The following is a 24,041-nucleotide window of genomic DNA, read 5'->3' on the forward strand; positions in this document are numbered from 1 at the left end:
TATCGCCTCGGATTCACTTCTCCGCACGTCCTACCTTCCAGAAAGTGGTCGCTTTTCTGATGAGAGAGTTGTTGCTCTTCTTTTCTTTAATCTCCTGTTGAGTTTGTAGGTGTTCAGAATGGTTTGATCCCTATCCAGCTGAATTCCTGAGAGGAGACGAAATCCAGGTCTCCTACTCCTCCGCCATCTTGCTCCGCCAGCTCGTTGTGATCAGGATGCATTTTTTTTTTAGTGGGATAACAGGTGTAAATCAGGACTGTTCAGGCTCACTGGGACATATGATTACTCTAGACTCAGTGCTTTAATTCTATAATTTGCTGAAATTTCCTTCATGGATCCGGCTGATAGAGTAAAAATACAAAGAATTCAGCCAGATTGGGCAAAATATTAGATTATAATCTAGAGTAGTTGTTTTCTCCACTGAACCGGAGAACAAAGTATGATGGGATATATCAGTAAGCTCCTGCTACAGCCAAGCCGTGTAACAAACTGCTGAACACTGTCTCCGATAGCGACAATCAGCTCTTCTCACATCTCTCTCTGTAGGTCAGCTAATCCAGGCTGGGCTTGAATCCAAGCCACGGGACGGGTCCAGCTCCATTTCACATGTCTCTCCTTTTCCATGGACCCATGGGCCAAATGGGACATGCTGACCTCAGGGACATGGTGCATGAGTGGAAACATGAGCTGCCATGTAACACTAAGGCTTAGATCTGGCACTCCGTCCCTTCCATCCACATTCTGTTGGCCAAAGCAAAGCCTATGGACAAGCCCAACCTCAGTGGCGTGGGGAAACATGCCATGTCTTCAATGGGAAATATGCCAAAGGCACATACAAAGGGCACAGATCTGGGAAGGAGTAGAGATTGGGAACAATAGCACCATCGATCACAAGGAGCATGAGACTAAAAAGGGTTTGCTTTTCCCCAGGCCTCTGGGGTGAGCTGGTTGCGTTTATTCAACCAGATGTAGGCTGAGAAGGAAGAGTGAAGAGGTCACAGACCAATTTGGTCTTCTAGAGGCAGGATGCAGAGAAGTGGGCTCCTTCTTATTGAGAATGCAAGAGGAAGAGAGGGGCAGAGACCCTCCTGATTGAGAATAGTAATCCTGCTCCATGAAATATGGTGCAGGGTTGGACTCTTCCCATCCACCCATCAGATCACACATTTTACTTCCCACAGGATGGGGGTAGTGAGGATGGGGAGAAGAAGAGCAGTGCTCATGCCCATGCTGAGGAGGGGAAGCAGAAACCCTCTGCCTGTGGGCTTAAGGTGTCCGCAGCTTACAGACGTTTCTGTGGGATGTCCATGGCCCCACGGGATCCCGCCAGGTGGAAGTTTGCAGGGTGGCTGGTAAAGGCTGGCTTTCTTGTTCTTTTGCTCATTCTTAGTTCCATGAACAAATGCTGCTGTGGGCTTGGTGCCCCTATGACTCTGAGTCACCTCCTGCAGTGTCCGCCTCCCCCTGCCTGAAGCGCCAAGCCCCAAGCCTTGGCCACCTGCTGCCAGAGCCCTGCATGACCTCCTCTCGGAGAGGGGCTAACGGGTAGTGAATCTTGTTAATCAGATGAACTAATCATGCTGATTAGGCCTAGTTCAATAATGGATCACCCCTCACAGGGAATCTCCAGTTGAATGTTTAAAGCCATAAAATGGTTCTAGGGAAATGACTTGGGTGGGGGTGGCAGTCAGGATCAAGGGAGGGTGGGCTACGGGGAGGCTTTTGGGGAAGGGGATTTCAGGGCCAAACTCCCCTCACCCCACAGATGACAAGGGGCTCTTTCATGTTCAAGGATGGCTGAGACAATAGTGGTGTTGATCATGCAGAGTCTGCAAAGTGTGGATCACACGAAGTCTGCAGAGCAAGGCAGACTGTGGTCACCAAAGCTGTAGGTTCTCTACCAGCCTGTTCTCCCCACCCCTGCTGCCATTCTCTTGGCTCCAGTCTTCTCTTCTCCAACTTGGCTCTTGCAATGACTTCCTGGCTTGTTAGCCTGACTCTCCAGTCTCTACTCCCCTAATACTGCAGCTAGAGTGGTCTTTTCTATTTTTCATTATTTACATAATCAGAAAAAATATAAAAAAAAAAGGGGCACCTGGGGGGCTCAGTCGGTTAAGCATCCAACTCTTTAAAAAAAATTTTTTTTTTTTTATTTGAGAGAGAGAGAGAGAACAAACAGGGGGAGGACAGCAGAGGGAGAGGGAGAAGCCGGCTCCCCACTAATCAGGAAGCCTGATATGGGTTTTGATCCCAGGACCCTGGGAACATGACCTGAGCTGAAGGCAGACGCTTAACTGACTGAGTCACCCAGGCGCCCCAAGCATCCAACTCTTGATTTTGGCTCAGGTCTTGATCTCAGGGTCATGAGATCGAGCCCCTTGTCGGGCTCCCCACTGAGTGTGGAGCCTGCTTAAGATTCTCTCTTTGCCTCTCCCTCTGCCCCTCCCTGCTTATGTGCCATCTCTCTCTAAAATAATAATAATACTATTAATGATAATGATACAGAAAAGTGCATAGATATTATAGCTGATGCCCAAATATTTGCCATTCCAAATCAGCACATGCTAACTCTCTGCCATATTTTATCTGTCATCTATCATCTATCTATCTATCTATCTATCTATCTATCTATCTATCTATCATCTATCTGTCATCTATCTATCTATCTATCATCTACCTATCATCTATCATCTATCTATCTGTCATCTATCTATCTATCTATCATCTGTCTATCACATATCTTCATCATGATCATCTATCCATCCTTTATTAAAACACAGCAGACATATGGAAACATGCAAGCCATTGTGTGGCTGTTGAATTTTCAAAGTGAACAGAATCTTGTAACCAGCACCACAGAAAGAAACAGAACATTACCAGCCTCCGTTTGCCTCCTACTGGTCATGCCATTTCCCCCACCCCCACAAAAGGGAACTGCCATCCTTAGGTTACAGCATGGGTTGGTTTGCCTTTCTTTTTCTTTACTGATTTTCTCTCTCTCTCTCTCTCTTTTATTTATTTATTTATTTATTTATTTGACAGAGATAGAGAGAGAGCAAGTAGGCAGAGAGGCAGGCAGAGGGAGAGGGAGAAGCAGGCTCCCCGCCGAGCAGGGAGCCCGATGCGGGGCTCGATCCCAGGACCCTGGGATCATGACCTGAGCCTAAGGCAGATGCTTAACCAACTGAGCCACCCAGGCGTCCCTCTTTTTTTTTTTTGAATGTAGTTGACACACAATGTTACATCAGTTTCAGGTGTGTAACACAGTGATTCTGAATGTAGTTGACATACAATGTTACGTTAGTTTCAGGTGTGTAACAGTGATTCAACAAGTTTATACATTATGCTACGTTCTGCACAAGTATGGCTACCATCTGTCCCGATACATGGCTATTACATTATCACTGACTATATTCCTTATGCTATTGGCTATATTCCTTATGCTCTGCCTTTTATTCCCATGACTTACTCATTCCCTAACTGGAAGACGGTATCTTCCACTCCCCTTTGCCCATTCTGCCCATCGCCCACTTCTAACCCCTCTGGAGTTTGCCTCTTTTTGAATTTCACATGTCGTCACTCAATGTGTGCTCTTTGTGTGTTGTATTTATTTTGAATTTCTCTTTTCGGAAAGACATTATTATTATTTAAATATTTTATTTATTTATTTGAGAGAGGGCACAAGCTGGGGAAGCAGCAGAGGGAGAGGGAGAAGCAGACTCTATGCTGAGCAGGGAGCCAATGTGGGGCTCCATCCCAGGATTCCAGGATCATGACCTGAGCCAAAGGCAGATGCTTAGCTGACTGAGCCACCCAGGTGCCCCCCAGAAAGACATTTTTAAAGATAAATGTGAAGTCCTCTGTTTTAATTCTATTTCCTTTGCCAGAGGCAGCCGCATATCATAAATATGATGCATAGCACATGTCTTTATATGTTTACATATGTGTATAACATTTGCTTTGGATGTGTTCTTTTTCTTTTTAAATACATGGTTTCACAATGTAAGAAAGTTCTGCCCCTTGCTTATTTCTCAGAGTAAGCTTTCTAAACTGCATGTCAGGTCATGTGACTCCCTTTCCTTTTTCACTGCTCCCCTGACCCCTTCCCACTGCTTCTACCTCTTTGCGACCTGTGGGTCTAACATTGTATCTGTTGCTGTATAACAATGTTTGGGGTAAATGAATGAATGAACAGAAGAACAAAGGCTCTCCACCTCATGAGGAACTTGAAAGTCCAGAACAAATATTCCCTCCCCCTTCTTTTTGGCTGCCCTGTCAATGTCTGTAACACTCCCCAAAGACTTAAGGCCATCAGCAAGCCCCGCATAGAAATTTGACTTTATAAAATGTTCCTTCAGAAGAGGTGGACATTTTAGACCTGGGTCAGAGCTCTGTAGCTGGCTCCTGATCTGTTTTCCTGGAACAGGGGAACAGTAGTGCTCTTCCTAGGCATTTGCTTACTTAGAGCAGAAGGGAGTTTAGAATACAGAATTATCAGGGACAGACAAGGAATGTTAAATGCACATCTCCACAAATTGCTAAGACATCAATCATTAGATCTGGCCAGTCCCGGGGGTTCTGTCAAATTCTGTTGATTGTTCTAGCCTTTCAGGGGGTGATCAGGACCAGAGTGAGTGAGATGGGGCGCTACTGATGTTCTGAAGGGGGAGATCTCAAAGGCTGTGTTGGGTAAAAGAATAGTAGTCCTGTCCTGTGTAGCCAGCCTTGCTATTGTTGATAGCTCTCCAGACCCCAGGGCCTTTTCCTCATGGCTTAGGTTCCTCGGGGCCCTCCTGTCTGTTCTTCACCCAGGGCTCAGTCTCCATCCTCATGGACAAATGCCCTTTTAGATTTTGAATGGAATCTTGGTTATCCCACCGACCAGACGATTTGGATAAGCCCATAGACCTCTCTGACATTAGTGTCCTTCACTGGGCTGTGGACATCATATTACTTATCTCCTGGATCTCTTGAGAGAATTAAACGATGATAAAGGTGGTAAAAGATGTGAAATGTCTGGCTCCTAGATAGCACTCAGGGTATTTTTCTACTTGTGTCTGCAGGTAGATGAAACAATGGAAGGAAATACTATTAGTTATGTTAACACACCTACATGCATATTATGTACGTTTTTAGTGTCTGATTTTGCTTTTTTATTTGTTTTAAAGATTTTATTTATTTATTTGAGAGAGAGTGCACACGTGAGAGAGGGAGAGAGCATGAGCAGTGGAGAGGAGCAGAGGGAAAGGGAGAAGCAGGCTCCCTGAAGGGCTCGATCCCAGGACCCCAAGATCATGACCTGAGCCGAAGGCAGATGCTTAACCGACTGAGCCACCCAGGCTCCCCTAGTGTCTGACTTTATTTCTAACATTTCACCATAGACATTTTCTAATCTCTACATTTCTTCTGATAGTTGCGTAATATTCTAACATGTGGTTGCATGTCAGTACAACTAACCACTCCACGCTGTGGGCTACCTTTATTTATTTTCCATTTTTTATCAAGGTGAGTTCTGAGGCCAGCCCAACCTGCTGTTGTTCTTTTAAAAAAACTCATTTGCAAACAACGTGCCTTCTATTATTTTCGCCTTGCTTTGTTTTCTTTTCTGCCTGGGAGACTTGTAATTTATTTATTTTTCTTGATGTCGAGCTGTGGGTTTCTTTTTTATCCGTCATGCTTGATGCAGCATATATCATTTTGTTTTGCATTTTTAGATCATTTCCTTCAGTTCAAGAGTGTCCTACTATAGATTTGATTGGTGTTTCAGTATCATTACTTTTTTGAAGACTTTTTAAGAAACACATCTTTTTTCTTTTTGTAAATTGGATCACTTTTCTCTGTTCTTCACATATGCCATCTGTTTGCTCATTATTTTCAACTCTAGATTCTAAAAGATATATTGCAAAGTTACTGTTTCTCTGAAACTCAGTTTTCTGCAGTATAAATTCTGCTCTTCATTACTTCTAATGTAAACTGTGATTCTAAGAGTGCATTTAGAGTTTCTTTGCTGGCTTTGGGATCTTGGCCAGACTTTCCTTCATCTTAACCTGCATCTTCCTTTTGTATTTTGTCTCGTTTTTCATCTCCTTGCCTCCTCTAGAAGCCATGCCTTCCTGTAATTTATTGGGGAAAAAATAAATGTAGTTCCTAAAATCTTCTATTTTTTTAGTAAACAAAGTTAGAGGCATGTCTTTTCTCTGTATCTTTAGGGAAGTGCACCAGAGCAATATATGGTAAACCATGATCCATGGTCCTGTGGGCTAATGGTCCATGGGCCCAAACCGGCCCATTCCCTGTTTTTGTAAATAAAGTTTTATTGGAACACATCTATACTCACTCATTCATATATTGTCTGTGACTGCTTTCTTTCACAGTGCAATGTAATTATGACAGAGACAGTATGGCCCACAAAATCTAAAATATTGCTATCTGGCCTTTTTGGGGAAAAAGTTTGCCAACCCTCATCCTATTCTCCTCTGTTTAATCATTGTCACATGAAGAGAGATATTTCTAAATCCATTGTTTGACCCCAGAAGGCTCTAGATCCCATTGCCTCTGTAGGTTAATAAAGTCATTCTCTCCGATTTAAGTCAGAGCAGAGTTTACCATCAGATTACTCACAGGACAGAGATAACCTACTCATTCTGGCTGTTGATAAAATATTTATTAAGGGACTATTTCCAAAGGTGTGGGAAGAGTTCAGGGATGTAAAAAGGGATGAAGTAGTACCCTAGGTTTAGTACCTTCGAGGCACCTTTATCTACCCTAGGCCTGAAGGTGTCAGGGAAGGGGGGGTGAATAGGAACCCAGAGAGGAGAGCCGTATGGGAGGTTGCCTGACAGGAGTTGTGGCTTTCACTGGAGACATGCATCTAAGTCACAGTGACCAGTAGGGAGGAAGCCAGAGTAAAAGCAGCCTGACCTTCCTCTCTTGTCCTGAGGTACTATGCTGGGGCCTTTCAGTGGTTGAAGTCAACCAGAAACCAGAGGACAAAGAATTCTTTTATTGTCTCCCGGGGGCACAGCAGAGAGTGGGAAGGATGAGTAAGTGAGAGACATCCAGCACTTGGAGTTTATGTTCACAGGCTTGAGATCAGAGCTGTCCTATAGAACTTTCTACAATGATGGAAATGTTCCTTACCAATGTTGTCTAATCCACTAGCCCCTAGCTGCATGGGGCTACGGAGCACTGAGAATGTGTCCATGGGCTTACGAACTGAATCTTTCGTTTTATTTAATGGAAATTAATTGAGATCAAAATAGCCACCTAGAACTAGTGCCTATCATCAAGAAGAGCACAGCTCTGGTGGATTTCTGTTTTCTGGCATGCATTGACTGTAGCGTGCTTTGCTGGGCTGTCCTGAGATTTTTTTCCCCCTGGTTCTCTGATTATGAAGCAGATAATTCATTTCTGGACATTCTGAGATAGTCTGTTTCTCTCCTTTTCTAGAAATGATATCTGAAAACTCACAACCTCGAGGAAGCGTAACTTCTGGGCTTCCTTTTATGCCTTTGCCTACCTAACACCCCACCTTGGACCCCTTTCTCTTTCCTCCACTATGAAGTCATGTGATAGTATCTTGCTGGAACTGGAAGATTGTTCCTGGTGATTTCAGGGAAAACGACTTTAGAAAGCTCTCTGAGCTCACTACAGGGTGTCTGTGTTGTTGTTGTTTTGAACTGGCAAAGATCTGGGGTCTCAGCTTTTGAATTGGGGTTTGACTGTGCCTACCAGTCTTGACACTTTGCTTCAAAAGTCAGGATGTGCCATCAGGAATGACTTGACTTTATCGGTTCCCTCCCACAGATGTAGTTAGTAAAACTTCCCCTCAGAACTTGAGACTCAGTTGATTGTGATTCTTAGTTCTGAGAATGTTCATGTGTATTTTGGAGGGAGAGGTCACACCAGGGTGGCTATGTGGATTCTATTAACCCCAAAGCCTCCCCCTCACCATTTTGTCTTTACGATTGTCACTGTTGCTGTTGAAAACAGATCATGATTTTGAACGTGCATAATCTCAGTCTGATGCAAAATTAATACCAATTGCTTGATTTTCACACCAAGACATTAATTACTATTTGGTTAGCATTTGCATTCACAGGTATCTGTGGAGGGAAATTAGCATACTCTGTTGTTAGACCATTATTAAAATGACAGTTGGGAAAATATTTGAAAAATATTGTCTTTCTTTCTGTTTCCCTCTCTGGCATTGTTCTTCTTCTCCTTTTTTTTTTTTTTTTTTTTTAATCTTCTCAGTAACTTACATTCGATGCACGATTTTGAAATTCCGGGTAAGTAATGGGAACCATTCTGGGACATTGGTACTCGCAACAAAATCCACAGTATGGAGACTCGGGCTTCCTAATGGCTTTTGCATTTGTGTGCAAAACAAGCTGAACCGGTCAAGCTGTTTAAAGCGGGTGATTCAGAGGCACCTGTGAAATCGTCTTTTGTTGCCGAAATCTTTGGAGGCGCAGAGCCGACACATTTAGCTGGCTGCTTCCTGCAACTGGGTCTGCCCGTGGTTGGGCTGAAAAGAGCAAGCAAAAGAGAATGACGGTCTTCCATCATTGTATTAGCAAAGAATCCTGAAATCGGAGTTTGATCACCAGGTTTCATGTGGCCTGGGGATGCCACAGAGTAGCTGAAGACACGGACTCGGCACTTGATTTTCTTATCTCTGCTCATGGGACTCACCCCAGCATGGCATGGCAAAGCTCAAGTGAGCTGAAGCACCTTGTTAACTCTGGAGAACCAAGCACATGGGACAGGTAGCTGCAGCTTCGATTGCCTGTTCTGTTTTCTTCTTTGGTCTTTTCCTGTGAAGGTCACGATCTCACGGGTGCTTATCCTCCTGCATTGGGGCTCATTGCCCAGGGTCCCAGAGTTTGCACGCATACAGGTGGGTTCCGCCAACACTGCTTCCCTGTTCTATGCATTTCCTCTGTGACTGTGAGCTGTTCTCGAGTTAAGGAAGAGAGCCTTGGGCGCCTGGGTGGCCCAATCGGTGAAGTGTCTGCCTTCGGCTCAGGTCACGATCCCAGGGTCCTGGGATTGAGCCCCGCATGGGGCTCTCTGCTCAGCAGGGAGTCTGCTTCTCCCTCTCCCTTTGCCTGCCACTCCCCTGCTTGTGCTCTCCCTCTCTCTCTGTCAAAAAAATAAATAAAATCCTAAAAAAAAAAGAAGACAGCTTTTCTAGGCAAAGGAGAGTCTTATTTTTTTTCATCCATATTGGTAAAAATGAATTTATTAATTCAGTAAATTTACTGAACATTTACATTGCCACGTCCAGGGTGTTCTTGGTTCCCATCCTTGCGGACTTACAGCTCAGGATGTGTGAATTTTCCCCAAAGCCAGAAGGATATGTCAGTTAATTGATTCATCCATTCATTGAACAATCATCTGTTGAGCCTCTTATGAACTAGGGCCTGTGCCGGGCACCGGGGATTGAAAGTGAGCAGGATAAGATCCCTCTCTGCTAAGTTACCAAACTCTTTGTACGCTGGGCATGCAAATCCCTTGTGGACTCAGCCGCACATTCAGAGTGCAGCATGCCCTCCGTGCTCACTCCCAGGAGATTTGGATCAGGCATCTGGAGTTTGAAGCTACATTTTGCACAAGTCCCTGGATGGTGGAAAACAATGGGAAATACTGCTCTGGGGAATCCATGTGCAGTGGGACACCCCCCCGCCCCACACACACACACGAGACTAAGTCAGTGTGGGAGAACCAGAAAATGTTTCTCAGAGTTGGAAATCAGCTGTTCAGGCAAAACACCTGGCTTCCTGGGCCCCTCCCGCCTGCAGTCCTGAGATTTTTGCCCCCAGAAGTGAAACCACCAGAGACAGCCTCATCACCACTCTGAAGTTCCAATAAGAAACATAAAATCCGCTCCTCTGTGATAAAATATGCACATTTTTATACAGAAAAAGAAAAATATTTTGCGCCTTATACCATAAGTTTGTCCTCCTTATCATAAATCTTTTTGGAAAGAAAACCACCTTGAATTGCAGTCCTACAGTGTCTCATGCTCTTTGGCACACCATCGATTTATTTATTTATTTTATTATTTTTGGATATAATTTTAGCACTGGCTATTTAGTGAACCTTTTCTCGGTGGCAAGTGCTGTGCAAAGCACATTCCACACATTATCTCATTTAATCTTTGCAGGGGTTTCGTGAAGGGACCGTTGTTATTTTTCCTGTTTTATAGCTGATGCCACTGAGGCTTGTAGAACCCGGGTCTTGCCCCGGGTGGCCCGCGCAATGAGGCATTTCCAGTTTCCTCCTCTTCTAAAGGGCGCCGAAATGCCCCTTGTTGGACAGAAACCTTTGGCCGCATGCTTGATTATTTCTTTATAATTGAGTTCCCCAAGGGGGGATTTTTGTGTGATTCCTATCAGGACAGACCCTGTCCCCTGACTTTTGCTCCTGTCCCGGTTGCCCTCATTGTCCCAGGAGCCCTGGGCCTGCCATGCTGTTCCCTTGCCTCCCTGCTTTCCCGTGACTACCCTCCTGCCTGCCACTGATAGAAGGATTCGAGCCAGGGCTCCTGGGACCCTCTTTCTTGGCCACCAATGTCTCCTGACGTCTCCTTGGGCAGCGGCATGTAAAGGCCAATAAAATCAGGTCGCAGTGACACTGTGACGAGGTGTCAGTACCTATGGCCGTCCCTGGACTCTGACAGGCACCTGGGCAAGCTTTCTCCATGACCCCTGGGTGATGAGTGACGAACAGCATCAGTCACGAGTACAGTGCGGCTGAAAGCAGAAGGAGATGCTGAAGGCAGCTGGGAGAAAGCCCCCCGGGCCTCCTGCCACTGGGAGCCCCTGGGACACTGTCAGCAGGAGACCTTCACAGGCGAGGCAGCGTGGAGTTGGTGGCACGCCCTCCCTCCCTCCTGGGGCCGCCACCTCCTGTGGGATAAGTTGAGGGTATTTGCAGGTTTGAGAGTCTCCAACTTTTGGAGGTCCCTTCCTACATCATCAAAAACATTTTAAAAATGCACTCACGTCTCAGATTATTGAGCTGCTTTCACTAGTGGCCATTTGGAGCATTTCACAGGCATTTAATGCACATTTATTTGTTTTAATTTTTGTCTAAGAATATTGGAGCCGTATTTTGAAAAGTCCTAATGTTTTTGGAGGCCCTTGAATAATCCCACAAGCACTGAGTTTGTAATGCCCAGTGGGTAAAACAACTCTACCCTCTCATGAACTTTCAGGAAAGAGATCCTCCAGCTTCTTTGTGACCTAAGTGGAAACACTTCCCGTGGTGCCTTCTCTCCTCAGCCCCCAGACTCCCCTGGCATCTTCTTCTTAGAGCTTCCATAGCACCCAGATTCCATCAGCACGGAGGGACGGCTTACGCTCAGTGCCTATCCTGTCTGTCTCCTCTGCTGGAGCAGGAGCTGGGACCCTCTCTCACGTCTGAACCCCCAGTGACTTAGGAATGGTGCCAAGAGGTGCATAACAGGACCTCAACATGAGCCCATTAAATGCATGGAAGAAAGGGTGAATGGTTGGAGCTATGAGGCATGTTTCTAGATCCAGGCTTCTCACATCGCCCTCCCTGGTTCCATGAGGCAGCAGCTGCTAGCAACCAGGTAGAAATGCAAATTCTCAGGTTCCTACCCCAGACCTCCTGAGTCGGAAACTCTCTACCAGTGTCACCTCCAGGGGACACGAATGCACTCTGAAGACAGAGAACCATGCTGTAGACCAGAGCTTCTCAAACAGATCACTTAAGAATCTATTAAAATGCAGAATCAGGGGCGCCTGGGTGGCTCAGTCTGTTAAGCATCTGCCTTCGGCTCTGGTCATGTTCCCAGGGTCCTGGGATCGAGCCCTGCATCGGACTTCTTGCTCAGCGGGGAGCCTGCTTCTCCCTCTCCCTCTGCCCCTCCCCCTGCTCCCGCTCTCTCTCTCTCTGTCAAATAAATAAATAAAATCTTTAAAAAAATGCAGAATCTGATTCAATATGTTTAGGATGTGCTCTGAGATTCTGCATTTCTAACAAGCTCCCAGATGAGGCTGGTGCTGGTCCATGGACCACACTCTGAGTAGCAAGGCTCTAGATTACCCTAGTCCAAGGTCCAGTATTCATTGCCAGTCAGGGAGAAGGAAATCTACACTTGGTAAGTGACGTCAATTCTCTGAGCCTCCGTCTCCTTATATGTCACAGGGGGACAATGATGAGCTTATTATTATGGATAAATAAAATAATACGCAATGCGTAGTGCTTGGGACATCATGAGCACTTGGTAAATGTTTTCTCTTTCCTCGATCCTCCTCACACAACTTCTGATCATTTTTCTTTCTCATTCAGGTATCAAAGCTCTTAAACACAAAGACTATGCTTTTATCCTTCCGAAGCCAGCCAGTAGAGATAGTTATTTGAATGACTGATGTTAAGTGATGAGAAGAACCTTTAAAATCTCCTCTAATGTTTCTTACAACCATTTAGGATGTGACAAACAGGATAAAAAAGGATGGGTGAAGTCAAAGGGATGGGAGTCAGGAATGGAAGAAGAGGTTCTCTTGGCTGAAGCTCAGGGAAGCAGAGCTAAGAGAACACCCATGTGACTCAGAGCCAACACACATTTACTGGGCACCGACTGCATGCCCGTGTCTGGCCCTTGGCGACACGGTGTCACTGGGATGCTGGGGAGGAATGGATGGAGGAATGGAATGTGGGGGCCTCGAAACCTTTTCCTAATTGTGATCATTTGTCTCCTCGCAAGACGCAGACCCTCATTTGGACTTGGCTGGGGATTGTGTGGGCAGGGGAGGTATGGGTGTGGGGGGAGGAAGTCAGCATGAAATTAATTCTCTGCCTCTCCTCTCTGGAATGTCAATAATGTGCTGAGGACAGTGGGGGAGTGAAGTTGGCTGCCAGCACAACCCCCCCCCCAAACTGGGCTCAGAATCTCTGAGCCCTCCTGGCAGTTTGGGGGCTCCTAGGTCCCCAGGCCTGTGGCATCTTGATTCTGCCATCCTGGCGAGCCAAGCGACCTTCACTGCTTCCGCCAGCCACCGAGGGGAGGCATGACCCACCCATTGCTAGGGTCTCCCTTTCTCCCAGGACATTGGGTGGGGCAGCAACCCTTGGTGAGAAAGTTCAGCTGAGTCTGCTCCAGATGGTAACAGTTTGGTCAGTCTGGGGGCTGGGAGCCCTGCCGCCCTGCCCGAGCCTCTCCATCATCTCCCACTGCTGGCCATCTTGCCCCAGCTCAGCTGCCCCCACTTTCTGCAGTCAGCCGCAGAACTGGCCCAGGCAGCTGGGCCCTCCGTCACCACGCACTTGCATGCTCTGGAACTGCATTAAAATAGTTCACATTCACATGAGCCTCTGTTTATACAGGCTGGTGGTAGGAAGGGGGCTTTAACATGTTCCAAACTCTCATCTGATAGGCGGGGCAACTGCAGTGCAGGGAGCTCCGGTGACTTACTTGGGATCCCAGAGCCGGGTGGTTCGTGTAGAGGCAGCACTGTGGCTTTGCCCCCTGAGGGCAGGCACACCGAGCTCCAGCTCCTAGGGAAGGCTGCTTGCCTGTCTGCCTGGAGTCAGCACTGATTGCAAATTCTAGCTCTGCAGACATGTGATGGCAGGTGCTTGCCCATTGGTAATGTTTCTAGAAATGGAGCAGTGTGGAGGACCAGTGCCCCATCCTCTGGTCCAGGAGGCTCTGACCTGGCAGGTTAGTGAGGGAGCTGATCACAGAGGGCAAGAGGCTTCTGGGATAGTGGGGACCATAGGAATTTGTGGGATGGGGATGACAAGGTGGGGACACAGAGGGCTGTTCCCATTCTGTTTGGTGTCTACAGTTGAGGTGGCGACTTCTCCTGCAAATGGACACGACATATATGTATATGTACACACACACACACACACACACACACACACAGTCTTTCCATTCTGAAAGTGGCATGCTTATTGTAGATACCTTGCAAATATATAAATGAGAAAAAGAAACTAGCCATACTTTTGACATAAAGGGATGAAGATTATTAATCTTATGTGTGCCAGTCCATACTTTCCTATGGATTGTTTTACCCAGTTGAGTTCATAGTGAGTGTATCCTTTTAGATCTTGCTCATTTCACTTCACAAGTGCGTTTTCCATGGTATTATGAATTCTTTATTAACTGCCCTCCTTTGGGATACAGAGCAATTCACCGTGGCTTGCTCATCCATTTAACGATTATTGGACATTTGGGCTGTTTCCACATTTTCCACATGATAACATGGAAATAAAAATGATCTCTGTACCCAAAGATTTTGTATATAAATGGCTAATAATCACAACATACTTCAATAGCTAATAAAGATCATAATGATATATATATATATTTTTTTTTTCAGAGAGTTTCCTAGGAACGGAGGGCGGCTTGATCAAAGGTTGACCAAGCTCCAGACTTGCCACCAAATTTTTTAAAAGGATGGTTCCAATTTTCCATCCCACCAGCCCTGTTTGAGATGCACGTGAAGGGGCACCTGAGTAGCTACCAAAGAGATAGAGGAGCAGTGGAGGCTTAGCACAGAGGTCACCATGTCTGGGTTCACATCAACCACAACATGCCCAACGTCCCAACGGTGCAGCCCAGTGCAAGTCATTTAACCTCCGTGGGCTTCGGGTTTCTCATTTTCACCGTGGAACTGCCGTCAAGGCTCCCTCCCAGGGCTGCTTCCAGAATCAATGAACAATTACACGCGACAGGCTCCGAACGATGTGCATCCAAAGTCCTCATCGACACCAGCAGCGGCGAAGGATTGGTAATAATACCCATCCAGGTCTCAAGGACCCGAGCCCTTGGTTCACGCTCCTGGCAGACGTGGGGAGGCAGGGCCGAACCTGCACTCCGGTGGAGTCAGAGCACGTGCCCTCTCCTTGTACAATCGCTGAACAAATTCTTATAATTTAATCATAACTTTTAATGTTTGAAATGGTGGCTTTTACATTTTACCGGAGCTCCATTGCCGGCTGCTCTGTGTTATACCCCCTGTTTATATTGCAATGCAAATTATTCCTGGTGGAGAGTTTACAAACTGCACTTCCATTATTAATAGGGTTATGATTTCCCCCATTCCACTCTTATCTCTCTTGCTCGTGTAATACATAATTCATGCTCCCCACCCTTCACCCGTCTCAGTGCCAGGGCGCAGCACTCGCTCTCTCGTTTCCTGATGACTGTAATTGGTATGCAGTGAGAGTCAAATGACCATGTCCCTAGCCTTAGGCTCTCTCTAAAGGTGTTTTCTGGAAGGACTCACGTAGAGGAGAAATCGAAGCACTGGACCATCTCTGGTCCAAGCTTGAGTTCCAATTCTTTCTGAGCTCGGAATCCTAGGCAGACACGCATGGGGCTTCCCGGGGCCCTAAAACAGAATCGGCCAGTCGGAAGGAAAGGGGTATCTTGGCTGAGGATGGGTCATGGCATTGGCAGGGGGGCTGAGGTGGCGGGGCGAGGGGTGAGCTCCGTGGGCTTCCACTGGCTAGCATGGTCTGGGTGTTCCTGGACAAGTTGGAGCCTCGATCCTCACCCCATACTTGCTGAGTGCCCTTCTCTGCAGGTGGGCAGATGGCCAGCTTTTCCCATGCCCACCTTGACATTTAAGGCCCTGGGCTGGCCCTTCTCACTGAAAACAGACACCATGGCGGAGTCCCGTCAGAAAATCCCGGGCTGGAGGTGGAGAACCGTCAGTCTCAGGATCAGAACTCCTCCTACATGCTTGAGCTCAGGACCAAAGGCAGGCAGACCCTTTCTCCCCAGGCAGCTCTGGGTTGCTGGGTTGGGGTGCATGTGCTGGAGGCTCAGGGAGGCCTCAGAAGAAACTGATCCGAGGAAGCCACAACATGGGGCCTCTTAGCCCCCAGGAAGCAAGCCGTTGGGGACATAGGGCCACCGTCCTCTCAAACTGCTTTGCAGGCCCTCCCGGCTTGGGCTTGGGTGACAGTCGCAAGGACACTTGCCTCCATCAGAGGGGACACGTATTCTTTGATTGAAATCCCACATGCTTCCCCAGATGGCAGGGTCCCGGCTGCCTACACATCCTCTCGGGGGATGTTCTTTCTCACCTGGCAGGTATCCTGTCTCTGTCCGTGGTCACCCCGATGCCACACTTCTCCAGAAGCTCTTCCCCAGGCGGCCTGGTTCCCTCAGCTGACGGCAGCCCTTCCAGCATTGTAGTTCCTGCATGGGAATAACTTCTTGCTTGTTAAGCCTTGGTGCAGCTCTCTTGGGTGTGTGGGTGGGGGATCCTGGAGCATGCACAGTGTCACCCACACAGTTTCCCTGCTAATGACCCACCATGAGGACCCAGGGACAGGCTAGGTTCGAGGGCCTATTCTTTTCCTCGGTGCCCTGATCAGTGCCCGGGAGTTGGGGGCATCTCTGTTCCCCTATTCGAGAGTCTTAGTTCCCACAGTCAGGGGCGGACAAGTAGTCTCACGATTCCCCTGACTCTAAGTGCTTGTGTTGGGGACTTGCTGGGCCAGGTCCCCTGGGTGGGGCCACAGAGAGCCCCTTGGACACCTCCCTGGGCTTTCATAGTCCCTGAGGCCAGAGCAGCCGCCTGGTCTGAGCGAGCCCAAAGGCCCTTTCCGGAGGCCCTGTCTGGACGCCCTGTGGCTCTGTTTCCTCACCACAACCCTGGCAGTAACAGGAACTCAAGTCCCTGCCGGGCACACACCCCCATTTCCCGGCAGGCTCTGGACCGCACCCTGTCCTCGCATCTCCGTGTCCCCTCCTCTCCCTGCCCTCCCTCGAGCACACCTTCACAGACACACACGCATCAGCTGCCCACGGCCACGCTCACAGACGTAAGGGCACACGGACGCCTGGAGCCTGACACGTGAACACACACGTGAGACGAACATGGACACGTCCGTGCATGCGTGTACACACGTCCAGAGGCACATGTGAACGTATGCACACGTAACAGGACCCAGGGATAAACAGGCGCACACCAGCCCACGCTCACTTCCAGGAAGCCCTGCTTCTCCCCCATGTGCTGGGTGCGTGCAAAGCCACAGTTGCGTACTCAAACCCACTTGCACCTCCAAGGCCCCCGAGTGACTGAATCATGAAGCGCTTTCCTGTTTGAGTTTATTTTCTTCTGGCAACGGGGAAATGCTTATTTCCAAGAAGCGGAGCCAGGGGAGTTCGCCGAACCCTCGCTGCTGCGGCTTGGGCACATTTTGGCATCGGGCTCTGTCTCTCGGGGCTGTTTATACAGCCCTGTTTCTCCTGTTTCTCCCCATCTCTGGGTGCCACCAGGGTGAGCTGAGCCGAATCGAATTGCCAGTTTTAAAGCTTCTGTTTACTGGACATTGACAAGACCCCTTTGGCCATTGCCAAGGATCCAGGGGTGGCCTTTGCTAACCTCTTCCCTGAGTGTCTTGCTTCCTAGCTCCAGGAGCTGAGAGTCGGTTCAAGCCTCCTGTTTATGGCAGGTCTCTTGTAAAGTCTCCTGCGGCCATCTGGAGCGGCTGTTTTGTGTGAGGGACTCAGCTTTACACGAATTAACCCCCTCAAAGACAGGGTATTTTATTTTATTTTTTTTGCCCGTTTTGTTTGCTATGGTCTCCTTAGCACTTGGAACAGCACCAGGCACACAGGAGAGGCTTAAGGAATATTTGTTGCACGCATTCTCTAACCTGACACAACAACCCTTTGAGTTAAGTATTGTTTTTCTCATTTTATAAATTTCTCATTTTACAGACTGAGGCTCCTTGTGGAGCCAACCCCAAACCTGCAGTTAGAAAGTGAGCGAGGAATTGAACCCAGGTCACTGGCCTCGCGGTGCAAGTTTCTATACCGTTAGGGGCGGTTGGCCTTTCTGTCTTTGGGATCCCAAACTTTGAGAACCGTGTAGCTTATGATTTATGCCACAGTCCCTTTAGGGTGAATGAAGGCAGAGCCCAGCTCATAGAAGCTGAACCCCATCATCTGGATAAATGGGTCACTCCTCTGCTGGCTCCACTGGTTTTGGGTTTCCCTATTGTGTTGCCAAGTCTGGCTTGTCTTTACCTAGAACAGCCTCGCCTCGGGTCACAGGTGAGAGTTTCTCAGAGTGACAAAAACATACCTGAACCAAGCCCAGGTGTGTGTCTGCCCTGGGCCCACCAGAACAGTCTCATCTTCGGGAACTCGTTGGTTGTGTGATGCTCGAGATTGTTTGATTGATTGATTGATTCATTCTTTCAGCACATCTTTATTGATCACCTCATGTCATGGTCCTGTGTTTTGACTCTGAGGAAACTGAGTTGGATTGGATGCAATCATTTCTTTCAAGGGGCGGGGGCAGTCTATTGGAGGAAGCAGAGACGGGACCAAAATATACCCTGGGCCACAGCACGAACGTAATAAGGAGGCCAGGGCATCCCCAAAAAAGAGAAATTTGCCATTTAACCCCGAATTATCAAACGACGGTGAACAACAGAATCACCTTAAAATACAATAGCTTTACGGGCCCCAGGTATGTGACCTCAGAAAATCTGGGAAGGGGGTCCAAGAATATGCATACTTAACCATCCTCCCCAGTCGATTCTGGGACAAGGGGTCGGGGGTGGGAGGGCAACACTCTAAGAAGATTGATACCACGGAGTCAGAGAAAATGTCACAGGGACAGTACTACACTCTTAAAGGATGTACAAGTGTTTGTCAACAAGCAAGAAGAGAAGATGCTTTACAGTGTTGTAGAGTCAATTTTAAAACACGTTTGCTGGACAAGTAACTAGCTGATGAAGACATAAATAAAATACGACATAAAAATGACTCACTCAGGGTAACTAACCACTGTCCTTAGTTGAGTGCATGCCCTTCCAGAACTTTTTTATCAACATCAAATATATGAGTACAATCCCCCTGTGTCTCAGTCTGTGCCTGTGTCTGCCTGTACAGCTATGTCTGTGAGTCTGTCTGTGCGTTTACAGATGCCGCTCAGGAGCACCACCCTCACTGTGGTCTCTGCTGATGCTGGGACCCCCAGGACGCTCAGGTTCCTCTCCTCTTGCTCTCCAAGGGTCTAAAGAATCCTCCCTCCTTGGTCCTCTCTGTCTTCTGTGTGTGTTTTTAATTGATACACCTCTTTCTATTTTACTGAGTTTATTTTATAAATAATTTCCATTGAAGGAGAATATAAACATGCACATGTCCTAAGTGTCCAGCTGCTGATTTTTCTCAAGCTGACCACACTGCTGTGACCAGCACCCAGATCACGACACAGAGCACGGTCAGCACCCCCTCCATTCCCATTCTTCTCCCCCTCCTCGCGCTACGACTTGGGCAGGAGACTCGGGGGTGGGACTCAGGGGGGGATTTGAGGTCCACACACCACACTCTTCTCTGTAACTCCCTCTCGTTTTCCTTTGGTGTTGCTTCTCTCCCCAGGTGCTCATCTTGAACTTCCGTGTCTGCGGGATGCTCCCAGCAGGTCAAGGCGCAGGGATAAGGTTTGGCTCCAGCAGAGCCAGGGACAGAGCTGAGAGCTCTCAGCAATGGCCAGATGACGGGTTCTGGGAGACGGGCTGTCCTGAGAGATCCTCATGAGGGCCCAGACCCTGTTTACATTTTGATCTCAGTCAATTTTGTGACATCTTGCTGTTCCTTTGCACAAACATGCTGCTGGAAGTGCTGCTAGAAACCTACAGGCTTCTTTGGATTGAGGCCCCATGCAAATGGCCCTCCTCTGCCTCTCCCCACGCCACCCTCTTCCAGAATGATCTCACATGTTCGAGGCTTGATTCTTCACCAACTATCGGCAACAACTGTCACTGCTCTTTGCCCTGGAGCCCTTTAAAGAGTTGTATTAATTATTTTTTATTTTTATTATATCTATCTTCTTTTAATTTCAAAAGGAGTGGATGCTTGTGGGAAAATATGCGAATCATAGAGCAACTACAGAGTGAAAGTCTTTCCTATTTGCTCACAATTCCGCCTTCCCACCGCCCAGGGGAAACCACCAGCAGCAGAAATGATGTGTCCTATACCAGAGCTCTCTCTTTATCCCTCTCTTAGCTTTTGCCTAAACTGGGATCATATCATCCTATTTTACAATCTTTTCTTGGCATTAACAAAATGTCATGCTCATCTTTCCAAATCAGTACATACGAATCTATTTCATTCTTTTTAACAACTTCATAGAAGTCAACAGTTTGGATGTGCCATAAATGACTTGTCTGGTCTTGATTTTTTTTTTGGGGGGGGAGAAGAGGGTGGTATTTAAATTGTCTCTTACTTTTTCTGTGACAAATAAGACTGCAGTAAACATGCTTTACACTTATATTTGTCTGAGTGCTTCAAATGGAAGTCTGATGGCAGGAGTCAAAGCATAAATGCCTTCTAAATGTTGATATGTTATTACCAGCAGAATAATGCACAACTTTCCCCTCTTTCACCATTTTATATTCTAAATCTTTTAAATGTTTACCAATTTATTGGTAGAAAAGACAACCCTTTTTTGATTTATGTTCCCCTGTGCCCTGATAAGGATTAACATCTTCCCATATTTTTCCTTTTAAATAAGGACTAACCCTCTCAAGAAAAGAGCCAGGAGACAAGGTGGTGGGTCCTGGAATGTTTGGGGAACAGGAAGACAGTCTGAGTCTGGAACTCAAGGCATAAGGATGGAAAAGATGGTGGAAAAGTTCGCAGAAGGCCAGACTGTAAAAGGCCATGTGTGGCTGGGTAAGGACTTTGGGCTTTACCTTAAAATCGATGGGAACCACCAAAGGCTTTCTTAAAGAGGGAGGTAGACTGATCAGCTCTGTGTGCTAGCATCTGTGCACGGGGTGGATCGAAAGAACTAAACTTGGAGGGGGTGGTGGCGAGGGGAGAGGGGGCGGGAGAGGGAATGAAGGTAATGGCTCATTGTAGGGAGGGACAGAAGAAGCCTTAGTCAGGAAACATTGACCTTCTTGAGGGCGCATTTGACATGCATTTGATGGGGTGCTGGTAGGGTTTGGCTCCAAAAAAAGATGGGTCAGGACTTCTGTGGGATTGCGCAAATCTTCTAACGTTTCCATCTGGTGAAGATGGCACTTGGCCCATCACCATTGACCAAGACCTCTTCTTGGTCTGGTCACCTGGATGCCCGAAGCAATGCCACTGGGATCTTCTGCTTCCAGCTGGTTCAGGTGCTTCAGAGGACTTTCTTCTCTCTTCTTGACAATGGCCGGCTCCATGTTGCCCCTGTTGGGTTATGATCTGAGCTTAGCTGATTACTATCTTCTGAGATTCCTTGAACTAAATATGTGAAGAACTGTCAATTTAGCCACGTGCCCATTTTCGGGAGTAGGTGCTATGGTCCTGGTGTCTTAGGAGGCTTAGCACTTAGTCTCTGCCCTTGAAGAGCTAGAGTCAAATCATGGAGAGAAGGGCTATGTCCATGAAACAGAAGTATCTGATGCCATAGCTACAAAAAATACGATGCCCACAAATCCTGAGGTTTTAACCTAAGGCAGGGGCGACGGTGGTGGTTTGGATCTATCGGCAAGTATATGTGCAGGCAGGGGGTTCACAATTCTCAAGGACTGCCTCCTGGGTGATTCCTATTTGATGTCTCTTAGCTGTTAGATACTCACAGTTTAATATGATTAAGACCAGACATTTTATTCTTCTCCCCATGGTCTCAACCAAGACCTGCTTAAGCCTTCTTCCAGTTCTGGAACATGGTGCCATGGCCCAGCCACTTGGCCAGAAAGCTAGCAGTGTCTTTGGACTGTACCCTCTCTCCCATCCCCCCCGTTAATACTCACCCTATGGATCATCCATACAGACGTCCCACAGGTCATTCCTCTTACTCATGTCTGCAATCCTCCCACCTCTGCCTATTTTCATTACTGTGCTGGTCCAAGCCACCACCATGTCTCAGCTTGAAGGCAGCGGCCCTCTACATGGTTTCTGCACTTCCCTTTCTGCCTACCTAAAATCCACTCTCCATGTGATCTTTTTTTTCTTTAAAGATGGGGTGGGTCATGCAACTCACATGCTTCGACTCCTTCAATGGCTTCCCATTGCAATAAGAAAAATAACCCAAGCTTCTTGCCTAAGAGACCCTATTTGATCTGGCCCCTGATAACCTCTTGGACCTCATCTGGGACCAGTCTCCCTAGCTTGCTGTTTTCACTTCCTCAAATAAGTCAGGCTCCTTCCCTGTCCTTTGACTATGCTCTTCCTTGTGTCTAAAGCCCTCTTTCACGTGTTTGACTCCTGTGTGGGATCCTCAGCGTCCTTAGGGCTTCAGGGAGGCATTTCAAGACCACCCTATTGGAGGAGGATACCGATCATTCTTTAATCTTGGCATCCTGCATTTCCTTCCTATTGTTTTGTTTCCTTTCTTATGGAGGTATACCATGCATACAATAAAGTACCAGAAGCACAGTAATTTTAAGTGTATGATTCAATGATTTTGACATATGCATACATATATGCACATTCCTATCATATCTCCAGCTCCCTGGTGGCCCTCATGTTTGTTGTTACTTACCTGCTTTGCAAAGGGCAATAACCTGATCACACACCATTAGGGTACAATCCCAAGGAATCAGATCCTGACCGCTGGCTGGGTGTAGAAGTTCATACAACCCCCTTGAAGGGCAATGTTGGAGTATCTGTTAAGTTTTAAAACGTATGTACCCATCGAGTATGTAACAATTTGTCTTTCAGAAATTGATCCTACAGATACACTCTTACCTATGTGTGAAGGTCAGTGTACCAGCACTGTTTATGGGGAGAAAATATTGGAAACGCCCCAAGTGTTGCTTCGCAGGGGGCAGGTTATGGAAATTATGGTTTGTTTACGCAAGAGAATACTATGGTAGCTGGGAACAAGAACATGCAGTGTTGTGGGAAAATCCTCAAGCTACATCAAATGGAAAAAGACACAGGATGATGCAGATGGGATCCTCTCTTTTGAATAAAAGAAGGCTGTGTTTAGCTGTCCATGCTTGCCTAGAGACCTGGCTCACCCAAGAAACTAGTTACAATTATTCTCTGGGGAGGAGAATTCAGTCGTCTTGGGTGGGAAGCAAATGTTTCCTATGTTAACTTTTTGAACGGTTCAATTTTTTCCCCTCCTATGTATATGTAATGCCTTTTCCAAAAAAATAGGAAAAAAAAATAAAGTCTTTGGACTCCGAGGGAAAATGTGCAGTGTGCTGGGTGAACAGGCTCCAATAGGCCAGGACTGGGCTGGGAGGATAATTTGGCCTGACTTGGTCTTTGGCACAGAGGGGCCTGGCTGGCTTAGAACTTGGCTTTCTGGGGGCCCTCCAGGGGTCCTTCAGGAGAGAGCTGTTGTCCGCAGGTGCAGTGGAAGCCAGCGGATGTTCTGTTAGGGAATGCAGGCCCACCTTCCTGTCCTGCAGTCTGCGGTGACAGGTGCCCCCACTCCGGTCCTCGGCAACTCCTCTCGCCTCCCGTCTCACATGGAGGCTCAGTGAGCCGGCGGATAACCAAGGAAATGTCCTTTTTCGGATTCGTAAGAACTGTTGGTTTGTTTTTTAAATCGAGAGAGCTTTAGAACAAAAACGTGCTCCAACAGGCAACCGGCTGTCCCTCTACGAGGCCCTCACGGATCTGAGGTAGGACGGTGGGTTTGGGAGTGGACCAGAGATGGGTTTGGGTCACAGCACAACCTGTTAGCAGCTGTGCATCCTCGGGCAAGTGAGGGGACTGCTCTGTGCCTCCGTTTCCCTGTTGGTAAACTGGGATCAGAATTCCTGCCCAGGTCAGAAAGCAATGGGATAACGTCTGTCCACCTGCTTTGTGAAGGCAAAGGTCGTTTGTATTACAGAGCGTATGAGTTTCCTGGGGCTGCCAGAACAAAGGCCTACAAACTTGGGGGCTTAAAACAGCAGAGGGCGCCTGGGTGGCTCAGTTGGTTAAGCGACTGCCTTCGGCTCAGGTCATGATCCTGGAGTCCCAGGATCGAGTCCCGCATCGGGCTCCCTGCTCGGCAGGGAGTCTGCTTCTCCCTCTAACCCTCCTCCCTCTCATGCTCTCTGTCTCTCATTCTCTCTCTCTCAAATAAATAAAT

The sequence above is a fragment of the Leptonychotes weddellii genome, chromosome 10 (genome assembly GCF_054177405.1).
Source record: "Leptonychotes weddellii isolate Sample4059 chromosome 10, ASM5417740v2, whole genome shotgun sequence".
Classification (NCBI taxonomy): Eukaryota; Metazoa; Chordata; class Mammalia; order Carnivora; family Phocidae; genus Leptonychotes; species Leptonychotes weddellii.